Here is a 20,814-nt window from a genome sequence, read left to right as displayed (position 1 = left end):
CATTATAATGTAATTATATAATATATAAATTAATATAATNACAGACTGAAACAGGCTCCAGGCTCTGAGCTGGCAGTCAGCACAGAGCCTGACGCGGGGCTCGAACCCACGAACAGCGAGATCATGACCTAAGCGAAAGTCGGATGCTTAACCAACTAAGCCACCCAGGCGCCCCAACATTCCATATATATTTATTGAGCGCTTACTGTGTTCCAGACACTGACTGGAGTTTCTAGCTGTAAACTAGTCTGACCTGGAGCCTGTTTTCTCCCGCAAAACATACACTACTTAAGTAAACCAACAGATAAATAAGGTGATTCAGGCAGTAAAAATTTTCATAAAGATAATAAAATGACGTCATGGGAGTAGGAGTGACCATGGCAGCCAGGGAGTAACTGGGAAAGGCTCTTTGAGAAACAGTACTTGAGCAGAAGCTGCAGGCTGGAAAGTAGTTACCCATGTGAAGGTTCTGGGAACTTGGCTGATGAGTCTCATCTTGGTCTCAGGAGTGTTTCACTGAGGGTGAAATCTCCAATATCAACCAAAACTTCAGTGCTCCAGCACACTTCACACTCATCGTATTGCTAGTCTCTCTATTCCCAAAGGGTTTTATCTCTCTGAGATTTGTATCCACTGGACCGAGTATTTACATTATCTTTCTCATGCTCCTCCTCTCTGGTGATGCATGAACAATTACATTCTGTAATACCCAACTGCTGTTTTTATTATAATTACATTTTTTCCCGTATCTACCATTTTCATTCTAACCAACGCAGGTTATAGCTACTGTGTGTTATCAGAACCAGATGTTTGGCTCTTTTCAACTATTCTAAACAGACTGAGAAGGAATAGAAGCATAAAGATACTTCTGATGAACAGAGAACACACACACACACACACACACACACACATGATTAGAGTTAGCATTAAACCTGAGCAAATCTGGAACAGCATTCATCAGTTTCATAAATACCAAAAATACCCACATGCTTTTTGTTTAGCATGATATATTTTTTCAAGAAAGATGCTTTAAATTTTCCATTTCATGCCAAGGTAAGTTTTATGCCTCGGTAATGTACAACATATGGATCTTATGATATTATGCATTATTTGCATCCCAATAAAACAGCTCATTAATCAAATGGCCTATTGTAACCTACAGCCACAGAAACCACAAAACACACCCAAGAAGGAGGGTCATTTTTAACTCAGAATGTCTCCTTTTAAAATAATATTTGTCTGATCATGTTAAACAGTAGTCAAATGTACAAGAGATTGTTAGTGTATTAGGAAAGAGATGATAATAAGGACGCAGCCAGCCCTGAAACACACACACAGTGAATGTCCTCCCTGATTTGGGCCATGTGTTTTGCTTTCCTCCAGTTGATTCTGAATGGTGTTTTCTTATGAGGTCAAAACAAGGTCTTTTTGTAGCAACCAACATTTAGCTATAATAATGTACAGCTAAATTAGGAGCAGGTCAATCGTTGAAGAGTTCATTAGAGAAGTAAATTGGAATTTCACACCCACACCAATGATTGCAAACTCACCAAACCTAATGAAATATGCAAACAGGACTATAAGCCCTAGTCTACTGCTTCTCTCATATCAGTTCTTGACATGTGTGTCAGCCAGGATCCAAATGGCAAGAAATAAAAGCCGAACTGAAGCTAACTTATTAGCAAAGGAAGATTTCTTCAGAAGAATATCGATGGAGGGAGAGTGGTGCTGGTAACATCATCCATGAGAAGCTGGAGGATCAGACTTTGGAATGAGTAGGGAAACAGGAAGCTCCTAAAGGGCATGAGACTGGCAGCAAACAACCCCGCAATGTCCCCATAACTAGAAGAGCTTGGTCAGAAAGCCTCAGCCGCCTCTGTTCCTAACATGAGCGACCCCTGTTTCTTCTGACCTTGCATCATTCACTCAAAATGCAATGTCCCGGGGAAGAGAGGCTAATGGTTTATGAGCCCATTTGGAGTGGAAAGATGTTCATCTTCTTGGCTTCCTGGATAGGAGATGAGTGCCTGGAATTACTCTCCCATTAAGATCTCTACAAGGGTAACAGAATTAGTATGCCTTAAAAGAGGAGTGATTACTAAGTTGTGCAAAGCATTGATTACCTATTACATGCCATGAATTATGCTAGACAATTTTCAATCCATATGTTCTCATTTAAGTACATTTAAAACCCCACAGTCACCATATGGGATTTTCTACTCATTTTATAGATTGATTCAGTGAGGACTGGGAATATTATGTGACCTGGACAAGGTGACAGCGTTCAGTCGGGCACAAAGTTGACTGTCCGGCCTTGGTCTTCTGACTCCTGGTCCAATATTCTCTTTGCTGTACCAGAGGTACCTCACTTACTGAATTCAAGTTGACTTCTAAATTTCAACTTTCCCAGCTCTGGTTATTGGTCTGTAAATATCCTAAAGATTAGAAATTTCAGAGTGACAGAAATATTCTAACCAAGGACCTTAGGTTTAGAAAACCAGAGGTTTCACTAAATGTATTCTTTAGCCTCTTCTTGTGTTATATGACTTTCAGCTTCAGTGTTCAACCATGGTCCCAAGAAGGAAAACATAAGTTGCCGAGTCTTACCTCAAGTGGACACACAACTCCACCAGTACTGGAATCATTCACTGCCCCCATTATAGAGTTGAATGGTTATTATACTAAGCAGGTAGCACCAGTTGTCCAGAGGCTGACAAACCATCTTTTTTCATTTCGCAAGCTCTGAGAATGCATATGAAGATGTCATTTCTCACTTGTCCCCATCAGGGCTACTACCAAATCCCATGTATATGGGATTTCTTCTAGGAATTCTAGACTGAAATACCATCATCTCTTTTACAGAGAGCACAGATCTTGAAGTCAGGTTGACCTGAGCTCAAGTCCCTGTGCTGCCTCTCACAAGCATGTTCTTGTGTAAAGTTATTCCCTTTCTCTGAAACACCATTTCATACTCTATAAATTAGAAATGATGTTTATTTTGTCACATTTTTAAAAACCATAAATTTTTAACTTATATATTTATAAATTTATAGTATATAAATAATATATAATAAATATAAATAATATAGAATAAATATATGTAAATAATAGAAATATAAATAATATATTTGTTNCTTTGTATTTGGCTTATATAAATAGACATTCAATAAATGGCAGCTCTTAAAATTGATATAGCCTTGGGTCACAAATTGCCAGAAAATCTTTTCATTGCATTTTTTCCTGATGGGTGAAGTGAAAGCAGTTCATGAGTTTTCAGGATTATGCTTTCATTACCTAGTATTTTGCTTAATATAATTCTGTATTTGGTGATGTATATACCTCATTGCATATCTAGTTTTCTATCTGTATTAGTCAGGGTTCTACTAGAGAAATAGAATGCATTGGAAAGATATGTATTATACATATATGTATGTTATATGATATATAAACATATTTAAGGCATATACATACACACATGCGCACACATACATACATATTTCAGAGAATTGGCTTACACAGTGTGGGGACTGGACTTAAATTTCTAGGGCAGACCGGCAGGCTGCAAACTCTCAGACAGAACATGATGCTGTCATCCGGAAGTAGAGTTTCTTCTTCCTTAGGGAAACCTCAATTTTTCTCCTAAAGTCTTTCAATTGATTAGATGAGGTTCATCTACCTTATAATCTTCTTTATTGAAAGTCACCTGATTGTAGGTGTTAATCACATAAAAAATAACTTCACAGCAACAGTTAGATCAGTGTTTGATTGGATAACTGGGTATTATAACCTAACCAAATTGGTATACAAAACTATTACAGTTCCCTCCTTATCAATTTAGCACCCCTTCATACCTCCTTAAACCATACTTAATCTCCAAGTCAAGACAAAAACAAGTAACACTTCTGCCTAACAGGAAACAATGACCTTATATAAAACTGAAAATGCACTAATCCTTCCCCAAGAAGAGGATGCAAAGTTTTTGGTGTTGTTTGTACTTGTCTTTGATATTTCACAACTTAAAGTCTGTGGTGTAGACTTAACTATTATTGATACATCTTATGTTAGATGATAAGGAGATAAGATAGGAAAGAAAACAAAAATATTATATATATGAATACACACACAGGCATATATACACATAAATATATTCATAAAAAATTAGGAAGAAATATTAATAACTACAGTCCTTGTTTCTGCAACTGGTCACATGGTCTTGGCTGGTATTTATGACTACTTCCACAACTCATTCCATATCCTCCTCGTCTTCTGCAAGAACCTTAGCTTGTCATGTTTTTTTTTGCCTAGTAGAGTGACCCAAATCTTCATTCCTGAAAGGTCTGGGCCATTAGTCCAGCCTGAATTAAGTCACTGTAGTTTTCCATTTACTTTAACCACAGGTCATGATGGTTAGAGAAGTGCCCTAAGAGATCTCCTGTATTCCACACATGTTCTTCTGCACCTTTACTGTATAGTAGCAGCCCAACTGCCCCTTGGTCATCAGGATCAATGAACCCATCCAGCACAGGACAACCTTGCCTGTTGATTTAGAGGTATAAGGAGCCCTAAGTGGCCAGATGGTGCTCTTAACTTTCAGTTCAGTGGAATCACTATTGTGTCTTAGTTGAAAATCATTTCTTCCTTTGAAACTAAGACTTCTGGAGCAATAGAGAATAAAGTCACAGGGTCAGAAATTAAAATTTTTGCTGTGGATCATTAGGGGTAATAGTAAATAGTGCCATTTCCATTTCTACCCCCTCATTTCCTGGACCTATGAATTCTAGCTATTGGAGAAGATGAACCACATAGTAAATGCTGGTTCAGAGTATATATAGCCTGTTATATGACATTTCCCCAGCCCTGCAAGATATTATCACCTCACCAGCATTGTAACTAAGTCTTCAAAAGGCAATTCCACTTTTTAATCAAGCCAGCTGCTTCAGGATAATGGAGAACATGGTACAGCTCATGGATTCCATGATCATGGGCCCATTACCACACTTCATTCACTACGAAGGGAGTTTCTTGGTCAGAAGCAGTGCTGTGTAGAGTACCATTATGAGAGATAAATGATTCTGTTAGTTCACAGACTGTAGTTCAGCAGAAGCACTGTATGCAGAGAAGATAAGTCTATATCTAGAGTGATGTTTATTCCAGTAAGAACAAAGAACTGCCCCTTCCATTATGGAGGCAGTCCAATGTAGTCAACCTGCCACCAAGTAGCCGGCTGATCACCTTTAGGAACGGTGCCATATCAGAGACTCACTGTCGGTCTCTGCTGCTGATAGACTGGCACTCAGCTAAGGCTGTAGTAGATTGGCCTTGGTGGGTAGAAGTTCATGTTACTGAATCTCAGTCCCTGCCACCATACCCACTTTGTTCATGAGCCCACTGGGAAAGATGGCTAAGGAAAGAAGCTGACTGGTATCCACAAAACAGGTCATCCCATCCATTTGATTATCAATATCCTCCTCTGCAGAAGTTACTCCTCTGTGAGCATTCACATAGGACAGAGATATATTCACTTTTTTTCCCATTCAAAGATATTCATCGACATACCTTTTCCCAAGACCTTCTTATCACCAGTTTTCCAATATTTTCCTTCAAAGTCCCTGACGGTCCAGCCAAGCCATTGGCCACGGCCCATGAACTGATATAAACTCACAACTCTAGCCACTTCTCTTTACAAGCAAAACGAGCAACCACTGAGAAACTTCCCTTCATCATGTACTCCAGGGATGTCCTAGAAAAGGGCTGTGGTGCTGCAACTCCCCTTTCAGGTGGGGCCTGGATAGCATGCAGAATCACCTGTACAACGAAATTGTTTCTCTTCTTTAATCAGTTGATCATAGGGAACTCCACATGAGGCCATAGATAGAGGTTTGGAGAGAAACAGTAAGAGTAGAAATAGGAACCATGGACATTTGGTCACTTCCTCATGTAAATTATTATGACTTTAGGGTATGATTTTTGTATATACCACCTCCATTTGAAAACGGAATGCCACTGTACACATCCATCTTGGCTTGGGTGGATGAGACAAGAGCAAGTGTATGATGCTGTCATGAGCACATGGAAACTTGTCAAGTTACATGGAAACATGGTGGCCTCTGGTTAAGCATTCAGTTTCTATTAAGTTGAAAGAAAAAGCTGTTTCTCCAAAGAAGAGTAGTTATCCACAGGGTATGTCAAGACTTTGATCCAAAGTCCAAAGGGTCTATACTAACCGGCATAATAGCATCACTGTCATGGACTAGTATGATGTCTTATGGAAGGCAAAGTTGATTGGGATTCTTGCAAATGATGTTGTGACATAGGGATGGAGAATGTATATACTCCCAATGTAGGACAGTGAAGGTGTATTGCTGGCCTTGCCAGCTGAAATCAAACTGCTACTGATTGCCTTTACTAATAGATATTTTTTTTAAAAGCATATGGCAGTACAACAGCTGCATATCAGTTAGCAGGGGATATGCTAATTTGCACAAGCAATGAAACCACATCTGGACAAGTAGCTGCTGGTTAAGTTGCAATAATCCACTGACATTTCCCAAGATCCATCAGTCTTCTCACAGTCTAAATAGGTGAGCTGAGTGGAGCTGTGGGGGGAATCACCACCTTATGTCTCTGAAGTCCTTTATTAGTAGCACTAATGTATTGATTCACTACTTAGGTAGCATAAGTTCTAGTGGCTTCTACTTGGACTTACCCCCATTATAGCTCTTATTCCATAGGTCAAGGAACCAATGTGTGGATTCTGTCAGTTGCTGAGTATGTCTTCTAATTATGCATTCCAGAATTGAAAAAACAACCATAAGATAGGTTGAGCAACTCAATTAATCCACTGCGATATGAATCTAAGCTAAAACTCCATTGATCACCAAATTTCCAGAAGTCCTACTCTCTTTGACTACAGTGATATTTTGAGTCTTTTGAAGTTAGTATCAGTTCAGAGCAAGTGTCCAGTAGTTCCTGAAAGGTCTGATTATTTCCTTTTCCCCAGTGCAGTTATCCTGATAAAAGACCATAGATTCCTTTAGGGAAGTCCAGGAGAAAGATTGAAAGTATTCGTTTTGGGGGACATCTGGGTGGCTCAGTTGGTTAAGCATCTGACTTCGGCTCAAGTCATCATGATCTCATGATTTGTGAGTTCAACCCCTGCATGAGGCTCTATGCCAACAGTTCAGAGCCTGAAGCCTGCTTCAGATTCTGTGTCTCCCCCTCTCTCTGCCCTTCCTTTGCTCGCTCACTCTCTCTCTCAAAAGTAAATAATTTTTTTAAAATTAAAAGTATTCATTTTTGGCAGTGTAGCTGGGTCCTTTTGAACCTGGCCTTAACTAGCTCAAGTCCAGTGATTGATTGAGGAGTCATGACTCTTTGTCTAATATTACTCCTGTGCCCACAACAAAATATCACAGACTGGTATTTCTATGCTTTAAGTTAGACTCCTGGTCCTTCAATCTGCAACCCTCCCACTTGTACAGATCAACTGAGAATTCAGTAGAATGTCTATCTGGTCCTTTTCTAGGGACACCGTGATCATCTGGTCAGCACCATAGCTCTTTGTGAGTCAGATTATTCCACTTCCAGCTTTGGTGGCAACAGTCCCCACTGTAAATTCTGACCTGAAGAGAAGAGCAACCACAGAGCTCATGAAGGATGCCGAGACTGCCCTCAAAATTTCTCACAGATGAAAGGTATGTTCCGTAGGTCCTCCCAGGGTGGATGCGTGGGTCTTAAATGATAAATCTACTCTAAACTTCCAATCTCCCTAAGCCTTTAAAAACCTTCCCGTATAGCATAGCAAGGCAGTGCTACCATTTCAACTGTCGGAGGCCGGCTCTGACAGGTCCAGGGGTCCCTGAAGGATGGACGGTGTTGGCGAGAGAGTGAGAGAGCCCCAAGATTCTTTCTGATCACCAGGCAGGCATCTCTGTCCTGTCTGTTTTGGTGTCTTTATTTAAAAGTTCAGCAACAACATGAGGTCAGAGAAAAGAATTTCTTACAATGGGAGGCCTTTTGTGATATCAATTGCAGAATTATTCCGAACAAGGAAATAACAGAATGTTCTTAGTGAAAAATAGGATAACATACAAGTTAAATTGTATATAGATAAGCTAGGAGTCATTCTGTTTGGCTCTCAAGAGGATGATGTTTCTGAATTGGTTTGTTTGTGGAAACTATCATGGGGGCCCTAAATGTGTCAGTCTTTGCACCTGGGTTTATGTTTTAGCTACTCTTATCTATCCTCATCCCAGCTGCCAGCGTAAGGGAGGGGGTTTGTGGAATGCAGGCCTTGAGGAAGGGACTTCCATGCTTCACCAATTAGCAAAGATATATGTAGTAACTGTGTTCTGCCCTTAACCCCAAAATAGGCTCTTTGTCTCAGGGCCAGGCTCAATTGTAACTCTTGTGTTCTTAACCCCCTTTATTATCTAAGTCTCGGGACTGCAAGGCCCATAGGAAGAGCCTTTTGACAATAGCCCACAGAGCTTTCATCTAAAGTCTCTTTTGTAAAGGCAGGAATATGCTTTTCCTTATGAGGTATCTGTGTTCAGAATATGGGTCTGATATGGAACATTGTGAGGCCTGGTCAATACCAGCAGCCTCATTTTCAACATGAGCCAATAATAGCAGAAGGAAATACCAGTTTTCATTTCTCATGTCAGGGCTGTGCAAACGCTGCCATTTCCTTGCTGTGACTGCCATCCAAAGAGGCCGGTGTGGCTCCTGGCATTCAACTTAATTTATTTTTTTAATATTTATTTATTTTGGAGAGACAGAGTATGAACAGGGAAGGGGCAAAGAGAGAGGGAGACACAGAGAGAGAGTAGGCTCCAGGCTCTGAACTCTCAGCACAGACCCCAACGTGGGACTTGAACCCATGAACCATGAGATCATGACCTCAGCTGAAGTCCAAGGCTTAACCAACTGAGCCACCCAAGCGTCCCTCAACTTAGTTTAGTGCAGGCAACCTTTTGGTCCATGTTTCAGCCAATTAAACAAGCAAACTTAGAGTTTTTTCTAAATCCTCAGGCTAAAAAATAAACTGAATCCAGAAGTTTTGCTTAGTGAATGCATATCAATAAATTCTTTTTTTTTTTTTTATTTCTAGGAGAGAGAGAGACAGCGTGAGCAGGGGAGGGTCAGAGTGAGAGGGAGATACACACTCTGAAATTGGCTCCAGGCTCTTAGCTGGCAGTCAGCACAGAGCCCGACGCGGGGCTCAAACCCACGAACTGCGAGATCATGACCTAAGCGAAAGTCGGACGCTTAACCGACTAAGCCACCCAGGCGCCCCATCAATAAATTCTTCAACTATACCCCCACTCCCTTACTATCCATCTTCACACATATCACAGATTATTGTCTGTATGATTTGGAAAAAATCATGAGGTTCTTTGGGTCTGTATTGCATCTCCTCATGCACTGCACTTTACACCTCTAGAACTTCAGTCTCGTTATAGTTTTAAAGCAAAGAGAAGTATGGAGTATGTCCTAAAGAAAATCAGCAGGGCCTGCCAGGGAGTCACATCAACGAAATTATTACAGATCCTACAGACAAAGCAGTGTTACCTCCTCAGAGAAGGGTAGCTACTATTGGCAAAGAACATCCAGCAGAATTTAAGGGTTCAGTATCCTCAGGTTCATTGAGGTCTCCTAATATGTCCTATTTCAATTTTCAGGATCCCATTCTTTCTCATCAATGGGCCCACTTTAACAGAAGAAACTCTGTGAGTTGGGATTCAGTGTTGGTTGTATTATAACTACACATAGGCTAAGGCTCACTAAGAGTTTGGTTTTCAGGGGCGCCTGGGTGGCTTAGTCGGTTAAGCATCCAACTTTTGCTTAGGTCATGATCTCGCGGTTTGTGGGTTCGAGCCCCGCGTCGGGCTCTGTGCTGACTGCCAGCTCAGAGCCTGGAGCCTTTTCAGAGTCTGTATCTCCCTCTCTCTCTGACCCTCCCCTGCTCACACTGTCTCTCTCTCTCTCTCTCTCTCTCTCCTAGAAATAAATAAAAATATTTTTTAAAAAAGAGTTTGGTTTTCAGAAATCTGAGCCCTGCAATAATAGAAGATTGCCATTCCTTTCAGGACATGTATGCAGAGCTTGAGATAGGAATTTACACTCTGAGTTCATCCTTGTGTTTCCCTAGTTTATCCAGGGCAGCTAGAAGTAACCAACCAACCTCTTTATACTCCTTAATTTGACTAAAATATTCTAAAGCACCTATCAAATATAATTACCTAGAACCTTGCCTTTTATGCCCATTTGATTAGGAGTATCCAATGATGATATTTTGTGTTCCTCTATTGCCACATCATGCCACTGACTACCAGTGGCATGGAGTTACTAGTACCTCTAAATGTAAACAGTCTAACCAGATTAATCTAACACTGGAGCAAATTCTCAATCTTATATCCCCTTGCAAGTATAGCCAGACTCTACCAGATTAGAGAACCAATTCCAGAAAAGCTAGAATCAGTTCAGCTCATCTTTGAGATTCTGTACTTCTAGGACTACCCTTTGTACCAAAATTTATATTGGTGAGGGTTCTAACAGAGAGAGGGAACCAATTTAAAGTGAAGGAAGGAAGGAAGGAAGGAAGGAAGGAAGGAAGGAAGGAAGGAAGGAAGGGGAAGGAAGGAAGGAGATAGATTAGATAATAGATAGATGATAGACAGACATACAGACAGAGGCATAATTTCTTTTTCCTCAGAGAAACCTGATTGTCTTTAAGGTTTTTCAGCTGATTGGATAAGCCTCATCCACATTATCGTGGCTAATCTCCTTTCTTTAAAATCGGTTGATTACAGATGCTAGCCACAGCTACAAAATACATTCACAACACCTAAATTAGCATTTCGTTGAATAATTCGGTACTGTCACCTAGTCAGGTTGACACATAAAACTAACCATCACACTACTGTCTGCTGAGAAAAATTGGAACATTAGAACATGCGACATTTCAAGAAAATGAAGTCCATGTGATAGTCCATCATTCCAAATACTCTCTGGCATTGAACTCAGTCCAGGTAATTCTGGAAATAAATCAAAATCCAATAACTGAGATGAAGCCAATGTTGATATGTCAAAGACAACACCAGAGCAATGAAACCTGCATCTCAACATAGTTAAGCCTTTGGGATGGGGACTGGTCACTCCATGAGTAAGAACTAAAGGACCATGTTGTCCCAAAGTATTTCTGTGGCGTTAAACCACACTATTTCCAGGAGTCACTTTTCAAGACTTTTCCTCAGAGTGTTCATATTATGTCATTAGTAAGAATTACACTAAATATTAAATAAGACTTTTGGTGAGTATCCAAGGAAATAAAACACAGGAAAGTGCATTCATATCAAAGCAGAAGGAGAAGGGAGGGGCCCTTGGTTGAAGAGCTCTTTAACTTGAAGGCTAGATTACATTATATCACTTTACATTAATTCATCTTATCCTCAGAACAACCCCAGGAGTAAATATCATTATTTTAGATAGGGGAATTGAAGCTAATAATTGGCAGGGCTGAAAGATTCTCCATCAGTCCAGTTCTGAACACACTTACCAGTACATCTAGTTTCTGTCCAACCAGACTATATCTCCAAGAGGTGCAGAGAAGCCAGGGAGGGGAAGAGGAGAGCTCCAAAAGAGACCTGGGATTTGTTTCACCTCTGCCTGATATCATCACTCTTCATTTCGTCCTTCTCAAAGAAAAGGTGAATCTCCTTTGGGGACATCCAATTATTTCCAATTATTTCCGACCTAGCCCTAGACCAAATTCTCAGTCTTATGTCCCCTTTCAAATGTAACCAGACCCTTACAGTCCCATCCCTGATATTTACAAGGCCTGTGGCAAGAAGACAAATGAAGGCCCATATACCACATTCATGGACTTTTAGGTGTTATGAACTAAGCTAGCAAACTGCTATATAAAACATATGCTATGCCCCCACCGTGACAAGGATGCCACCATAATGACCTAGAAGGCCAGTTCAACTTTGTCCGTCTCAGACCCTTTGGAGTTTTGTAACAGAACATGGTGGCGATGTTGGGGAAGTTGACCTGGCCCTCAGCTCAGAGCCCACCTCACTTTTCTTTTTCTCTCTCCAGCCACCTGTTACGCCTCGTGTGTGCCTCTGCAGACACCCCATCCAGGTCTAAGGTTTGTCCACACCTCTGTAAACAGCTTCCACTTGGGCAGCACAGGGACCCGGGGATTCCTATCTGCACAGTGACCCCCTTCTCAGGAGGATGGGCTCCAGGAGGACCCCAGAAGTGGGAGTGGACTGTGTGGACAAGGAACTGTTGTTGAAGTTTGGTCTAGAAGGGATGGGTGTGGACTCAGGGTAAGCATAAGAGGTTGCCTCTCAACCTCTGTGTCTAGTGGGGAGGGACACAGCTGGAAAAGGACCAGAACAGGACCATATAAAGCATGAGGACCCAGTGCAGGGACCTCTTCTGCACTGTATAAAGACTCAAGATGGCCTCCCTAACAAACTGGCTGCAGCTCTCAGTCTCTCGTCTACTACTGTACCTGGCCCCCTCGCCTAGCCTGCCTCTCTTATTCACTGCCAATTCCAGACCCATTAAGACAATGTATTGTCGCAATGTTCATTTCACAGTAACATACACAAGGCATGAATTCAGTCACCAAGCCTTAGTACACTCTCAAACAGCTATCGCTAGAGGAAAACAGTCTGGCAGGATTTTGCACTGTAATATTTATTGTGGCAATAACATGGAGTCTTCCTACTCCCCACCGACACACACACACACACACACACACACACACACACACACACACTGCTTCTGCCTGTTCCAGAATCCAATAAAAGAAAGCAACAAATAAAAAGAATGTATTTGATTAAAAAGTCACAAGGTACAGGCTTTTTCTTTAAAAAAAGGAAATGAAATAGAACAGTCTAATTTTTTTTAGGCTTTTATTTCTCTGCATCACAAGGCATAATTTTTTAAATAGGATCTTGAAAGGTTTTAAAAAAAATGTGACTTTCCTCAATTTCCCTGGGCTCCTAGAATCTCAGAGACTTATTCATGATTCCTAACATTCTGCTAGACTTCCTAGCCTTCAACACTCTAATGGTAAAACTTGCATACCAATTTTTATTTTTTTTTTAAATGTTTATTTTTGAGAGAGAGAGAGAGAGACCATGTGTGAGATTGGGGGAGGGGCAGAGAGAGAGGAAGAACTGCAAGCCAGATCTGTGCTGGCAGTGCACAGTCCAATGCAGGGCTCAAACTCATGAACTGTGAGATCATGACCTGAGATGAAGTCACACGCTTAACTGACTGAGCCACCCAGGTGCCCCTGGATACCAATTTTTAGTTGGAGGGATGACTCCTACAGATGGATTATGAGAAGTTTCTGGGCAATGCCCTTCAGACACACAGTACACACACATGAAATTCTGACTCCTGACCCCGGTGTTTGCGTTTGGTACTATCTGTCCCAACAGAATAGTTTCCATATGTTCTATCTTTCTCATCACCTTGTGTGGATTAGCTCTTTCATTTTTAGCCATGACTTATTTTTACCACATGAGCAGTTGCTTATTTTCTGTTTCCTCCTAAGTTACAATGGTGCTCCTATTATAAAAATCACTGTCACTATCTCTTTAGGCACATGATAAGCCCATATACGGCATTTTTCAAGCCATAGGCAGTAGGACCTGTCCTGCATACAAGAGACAACCTATCTCCATGACTTACGCCATAAAAATCACCTCATTTTTTTCCTTTACACTGTTTCTTTGTTTTGTTTTGTTTTTTAATTTAAATTTTAGTCAGTTAACATACAGTACAATATTGGTTTCAGGAGTAGAATTCAGTGATTCATCACTTCCATACAACACCCAGTGCTCATCACAACAAGGGCCTTCCTTAATGCCCATCACCCACTTAGCCCAACCCTCCACCCACCTCCCTCCGTCAACCTTCAGTTTGTTCTCTATTGTTAAGAATCTATCGTGGTTTGTTTCCCTCTTTCCTCTCTCCCCACCCCTTCCCAGCTATTCATCTGTTTGGTTTCTTAAATGCTACATATGACTGGAAATCATATTGTATTTGTCTTTCTCTGACTGACTTATTTCACTTAGCATAATACCTTCTATGTCCATCCACATCATTGCAAATGTAAAGGTTTCATTCTTTTGATGTCTTTTGATGGCTGAGTAATATTCCTGTGTGTGTGTGTGTGTGTGTGTGTGTGTGTGTGTATCACATCTTCTTTATCCATTCATCAATCGATGGACATTTGAGTTCTCTCATAGTTTAGCTATTGTTGATAATGTTACTATGAACATTGGGGTGCATGTACCCCTTCAAATCTGTATTTTTGTATTCTTTGAGTAAATACTTAATAGTGTAATCGTTGGGTCATAGGGTAGTTCTATTTTTAGTTTTTTGAGGAATATCCACACTGTTTTCCAGAGCGGCTGCACCAGTTTACATTCCCACCAACAGTGTAAGAGGGTTCCCCTTTCTTCCCATCCTCACCAACACCTGTTGTCTCTTGTGTTATCAATTTTAGTCATTCTGACAGGTGTGAGGCGGTATCTCATCATGGTTTTGATTTGTATTTCCAGAAGAATGAAACTAGACCACTCTCTTACACCATCCACAAAAATAAATTCAAACTGGATAAAAGACCTACATGTGAGACAGAAAATCATCAAAATCCTAGAGGAGAACATAGGCAGCAACCTATTTGACCTCAGCCAGAGCAACTTCTTACTAGACACGTTACTGGAGGCAAGGGAAACCAAAGCAAACATGAATTACTGGGACTTCATCGAGATAAAAATCTGCGAAGCAAAGGAAAAAATCAACAAAGCTAAAAGGGCAGCCTACAGAATGGGAGAAGGTATTTGCAAACAACATCGCTGATAAAGGGTTGTATCCAAAATCTATAAAAAAAAAAAACTTATCAAACTCAACACCCAAAAAACAAACAAAACAGTTAAGAAATGGGCAGAAGACATGAACACTTTTCCAAAGACATCCAGATGGCTAACATACACACAGAAAGATGCTCACTTATTTATTTTAAGCAAACCTAAGAATTAGAAGTGTCACAACTCACTCATGTTTGTGAAGTAAAAAATGCTTATAAACACAGTGGGGAGGGGCGACTGGGTGGTTCAGTCGGTTAAGCCTACAACTCCATTCAGGTCATGATTTCGCAGCTCATGAGTTCAAGCTGTGCTGACCACTCAGAGCCTGGAGCCTGCTTCTGATTCTGTATCTCCCTCTCTCTCTCTACTTCTACCCTGCTCATGCTGTCTCTGTTTCTCAAAAATAAATAAATGTTAAAAATTTTTTAAATAAAAAAAAACACAGTGAGGAGCACCAATCATTCAATGAGTTAAGTGAATTGACCCATACTACTAGCCATAGATGTTTTCCTTTGCTAGTCCTTCAGGAATTAAAACTAATTAATGCATAAAATGATTTTTATATGCGAATTTTTATTTCTCTGGAAAGTATAATGATGTAATGGGAAAAAATAGACCAGGTAAAGTATCAAGTTCACACCTAACTTGCTCTGTGACAGTGAGTTAAAAATCTACCTGCCCAGGGGCGCCTGGGTGGCTTAGTCGGTTAAGCGTCTGACTTTCGCTTGGGTCATGATCTCGCGGTTCGTGGGTTCGAGCCCCGCGTCGGGCTCTGTGCTGACTGCCAGCTCGGAGCCTGGAGCCTGCTTCAGTCTGTGACTCCCTCTTTCTCTCACCCTCCCCTGTTCACGCTGTCTCTCTCTCTCCTAGAAATAAATAAAACATTTAAAAAAAAAATTAAAAAAAAAAATCTACCTGCCCAGAGAGCCTGCTCTGTCAGCAAGTAGGGATAATTTCTACCTAATAGAGCTGTTTTAGAAAAAAGTAATGTATGCTATGCTCTGGTACAAAAAATATATTCAATAAATGTTAATGTCTTTCCCTTCCACTTGGATATAATTAATTAAATGTATAATCGTAGCTATAAGATAGGTGCCACTGCAATCAGAAAGAACATATTTCAAAGTCTACTACTTTCCCTCCAGCAGTGGGCAAGTTATCACCTATCTGAGCCTCAGTTCTTCCATCTGTAAAATGGGAGCCACCTCATAAGGCTATACTGAGGACTAAGGGGATTATGGGAGTCAGCTCCCTTGGTACAGTGCCAAACACAGAGTAAGGGCTCAGTGCATCTCAGTATAGCTGAGGGCATGGAGTAAAGCAGGCCCAGGTTCAAGTCCTGACTGTCACTTACCTCCTGTATCACCGTGGGCCCAGTAACCTCTCTGAGAATCACTTTCCTTGTGGGTATTCCTGAAATGATCATTCCTACTCACCAGCTTTTTCTGAGGTTTATATGAAATAATATAAGGGAAGTGCCACATTCAGAATGTACAGATTAGTGTTAATAAATGATAGTAATTATTAATACATTTTAAAGACAGGATTGAAAGCTACCAGGGGAAGAAAGCTATTAGACTGCGATATTGCAGACTCATATGGTTAAATTGGAGAGAAATAGGCACAAGTCAGAATCAAAACATAGAGCTGATCTGGAGAGCTGCTTCAAGAAACATTCTCTGATAGAATATATATATATACACACACACATATTATTCTAGGGCATTAGTGTTATAGAACCTAGCACATGATGGGTCGTCCACAGATTTGAATCATTTATTAGTTAATTAATTAAAAATTAAATTGACACCAATTAATTTAACTGCACTTATACAACCGGCAGCAAGGCATCTTGTGTGTCATCGGCCTCCTCTGGACCATGGGGATGCAGCCACGGTATTTTCTTGTTTACACTCCTATCAGTCAAATGCTAAGCTGCTGGGCTGTGCAGACGGAGGGCAAAGCAGTCAAGTCATTGCTCTCTCCGCCTACGGCTATAACCACGTCTCCTAATAGACCATACCCTTTGTGCCTTTCAGCTAGCAGCACACTGTGATCCCACCAGATAAATCGGAGTGATAGTACTAAAGCTAATCCTGCAGAGATTAAATCCTAGGGGCCCACAAAAGAAGGAAGTTGGGCTGTCAGAGGCCGCAATCTGCCTCTGGGCGGGGGAAGCACTCAAAGCAGCTGGAGAGGAAGGTGCTGTTTGTGAATCCAGAGAACTGGTCTCTCGGCTTCCCCAGGCCCAGAAGTCAGAGAAGGGCTCCAGGGGCTGAAGAAAGGCCGGGAACAATGAAAGTGCAAGGCGTGTCAGTTCAGAATCTTGTGTTTGGGAAGAAAAAANGCACCATGTCTTTGGTTCAGGGGGGTCATGCAGGGCCAGGGTATTGTTGCAAATTCTACAGGAGGGCTGGCTGGACCTCATTCATGGCCTGCCCACATCGGAGTCAGGACAGGCCCCCGTCTCCAGCTGGGCTCCTATCCTCAGTCTAGAGCTGTCCTGGGTCTACACCTGTCCTTGGTCTATACCTGCACCGCTCAGTGCAGCATCCGCCCTTGTTCCTGATTTCGAGGCCTGTTTGGGTTCCGCTGTCTCTCATGTTCCCTGCCTTCTCCCGGAAACAGGAGATCTTGCTCTGACATCACGCTGGCATCGGGGGACCTTTGTGAGGCTAGAACCCTCTGCCTCTGATACCTCACTCTTCGGTGCGGGAGGACGACCCTGCGGGTGCCGGGCCACGCTGGGCTCGGTGGGCTCAGCGGGCGAGGCTGTCCAGGACCACCTAGCAGACACCCAGCACGGTCACCGCTGTCCTGGGGACTAACACCTCCCGAATCTCTGCCGGAAATGTGGACCCTGCACTAGAGGCCTTGACTCTATCCCAGCTCCTCCCCCAAACCCACCAGGGGTTTACCTAAGCCACCCCCGCCCCGGCTGCAAGCTCATTCCTTCCTTCCCTTCCGTCTTCCCTCGGCCCAGGCCCCAGAACTGGGAAGCTGGGCATCTCACTTTGCCACCGGCTTCCCTCAGGCCTAGGGTCTTTGGGACTCAGGCAAACATCTAGCTGTTATGCCTTTTTTCCCCACCCACATGCCATCCCCTCCAGCGGCCCTGAGCTCTGGCCCGTGGGGAGGCTGCCTGCCCAGGTGCACGTACGAGAAAAGGCAAATCTGCACTCACAGAAACCCTCCACGCAGCTCTCGCTGGGCCTGCGCAGGTCACAGGCCGCCGTGAGCAACCTCCCCACCGGGTCCCATCCGATTCTCTGTCACACAAGGCACAGCGTTGCAGAATGGGTCTAGCTGAAGAATGGCTCACAATCCGGAGGTTCACAGAGGATGCGGGTGGGTGGCTGCCATTCAGGAGTCCTTACCAGGACACTGAGGCCAGACTGGAAGCTGCAGATGCGGCACCAGGCTCACGCGCGTGCGGACAGGGCAGGAGGCCCGCGCACGTGCAGACGAGGCACCAGGCCCACGCGCGTGCAGATAAGGTACCAGCCCCCCTCCCTCACCCCACCCCCCTCACATGCAGACAAGGCACCAGGCCCGTGGGCTTGCAGATAAGGTACCAGGCCCCGCGCATGCTGAGGTGAGCACCAAAACCCCTGCTAAGCTGGGTATGGGGCATGGGGAGGGTGATCAGGTGGGTACAATTCCAGAAGCAGACAGACTTAGACCAGAATTTAAGCCAGGAAAATGAAAATGGAAAATGGAGTTCTAAGCCTAGGACTGGGAAAATGGCCTTCAGAGTAGCATGAGGGTTCGGACCCCTGGATGGGCTCTTTCCCGCTGCCCTGGCTCAACACAACCTTCCCTGTGTGGCCACGGAGAGCTGACCGTCTGAGTTCAGGCAAAGGGGTCAGACAGCTGTGGTTCAAATCCCAGCACTGCCCCCAGACCCAAGCAGGTTGCTGGGTTTCTGTTTCCTTATTTCTAAAATGAGGTGAACCTCTTCCCCCAACCTCAAGTATTTGATGTTATCATACACAGACACACCTCTATACAAACGGACTCGGTCACCCATACAACCAGTACTGTCCCTCAGCGACTCTGGAGCTCAGTAGGTGCTGGGTAAAATTAAAACAAACTTCTGGGCTTCTCCCAATGAAGCGTCAGTTTGACTTCCCACCTGAAAGGGCTCCTTTGACTCTTCTCCTTCCTGACATCATCTCAACCCCTTAAAAAAAAAAATTCTTCACTCTCTGACAGTCACAAGCCCACCTAGTAATTAAGAACTCAAGCTACAGCTTTTATTTAAAGAGCTTCCCTAATTATCTGGGTGGTTGCAAACTCTGCCTGTTCTCGTGTTCAGTCTTGGGCCCGCATTAATCATCATAAAACATAATGGCCTGCAATCTAAAGGCAGAGCAAACACCCAATGGAGGCCATGGAGGGAGAGGGAATTACACGCAGCCATTATTGTATCATGTAAATTCAGGATGTCCTTTCCTCGCTTTCTCTTTTTCTTGCCTTAGAAAGGGCTAACCTGAAGCAGCAACATCAAGCAATGAACAGCCTTGAAGTGGGAGAGGGAAGCAGGACAGCTGGATGCTAAGCCCAGCTCTGCAACCTCGAGCACTCACACCCCCATGTGCAAATGGATAGACTGAAGTAGGGCAGTGGGGCCAATGGAAGACCATTGGAGTCCCTTGTAGTCCCTTGTAGAATAGCGACAACAAAAAGGTTCCTGGGCTATCTATCCACCTATCAGACCTACTGAGTCAGAATTTCAGTGGCCGGTGCTCAGAGAATCTGTATTTTTCAAAGCTTTCCAGAAGATTCTTGAGGTCTGTCAGGACCAAGAATCACTGGACGCCATAGATAAAACCCAGGCTCCTTAAGCTTCAATAATCACCCTCTACTGCTTGTACACTTTAATTACTGCCATTGGTAGAAGAGTCTGAATGCCCCATCATAAGGAAAGAGCTTCATGCCCCATTAAAGCTGTGCTGGGGGGCTTCTCAGAATCTTGGGGGCTTATTTAGAGCTGAAATGGTCGCTAGAGCGATTCTGTCGGCCTTTGGAGCTGGCCAACTTCAGTAAACTGCCCGGTGCATTGTAAGACACATAGCAAACTTGGCTTTCATTTGCTAAATACAGTAAAACCTTGGTTTGCAAGCATAATTCATTCCAGAAACTTGCAATCCAAAGCACTCGTATATCAAAGAGAATTTCAAGAATCACTGGCTCAGTTGTGATCATGTGATGCTCAGCATCACGTACTACTTGTATTGCAAGATGTCACTCATTTATCAAGTTAAAATTTATTAGAAATGTTTGCCCATCTTTGGAACACTCACAGAACAAGTTATTCACAATCCAAGAAGGGGGGGGTTATAATTTTTTAAATGTTTTTAAAACTTATTTTCTGAGAGAGACAGTGCAAGCAGGGGAGACACAGAGAGAGGGAGAGACAGAATCTGAAGACAGGCCCCAGCCTCTGAGCTAGCTATCAACACAGAGCCCAATGCAGGGCTCGAACCCATGAACTGTGATATCATGGCCTAAGCTGAAGTCAGACACTCAACTGACTGAGCCACCCAGGCGCCCCCACAATCCAAGGTTTTACTGTACTCATGATGCCCTCAGATTCACCATGACTATCAAACACACTTCTCAGATGAGGAAACCAGTGTTGGGGGGTGTTGAGTAACAGTAACTCCTACCTTGTAAGCATATTGTGAAAAGTAAATGAACAAATGCATGTGAGGCACTTATTAGCACAATGCCTGACATTCAGAAGTGTCCAATAAATTTTTATTATATTATAATGATGATGATGATGCCAGAAACACAATAAATTTTCAAATAGATGAAAAAGGCTCTAAAACCATAAAATCGGAGTTACAAACCAGTCAGACATTAACCCTTGTTCGGTTTTTCAGGCTTGGTACAAAACAAG

Source organism: Crocuta crocuta, unplaced genomic scaffold (genome assembly GCF_008692635.1).
Source record: "Crocuta crocuta isolate KB4526 unplaced genomic scaffold, BGI_CrCroc_1.0 scaffold299, whole genome shotgun sequence".
Lineage (NCBI taxonomy): Eukaryota > Metazoa > Chordata > Mammalia > Carnivora > Hyaenidae > Crocuta > Crocuta crocuta.
This window is presented reverse-complemented; position numbering follows the sequence as displayed.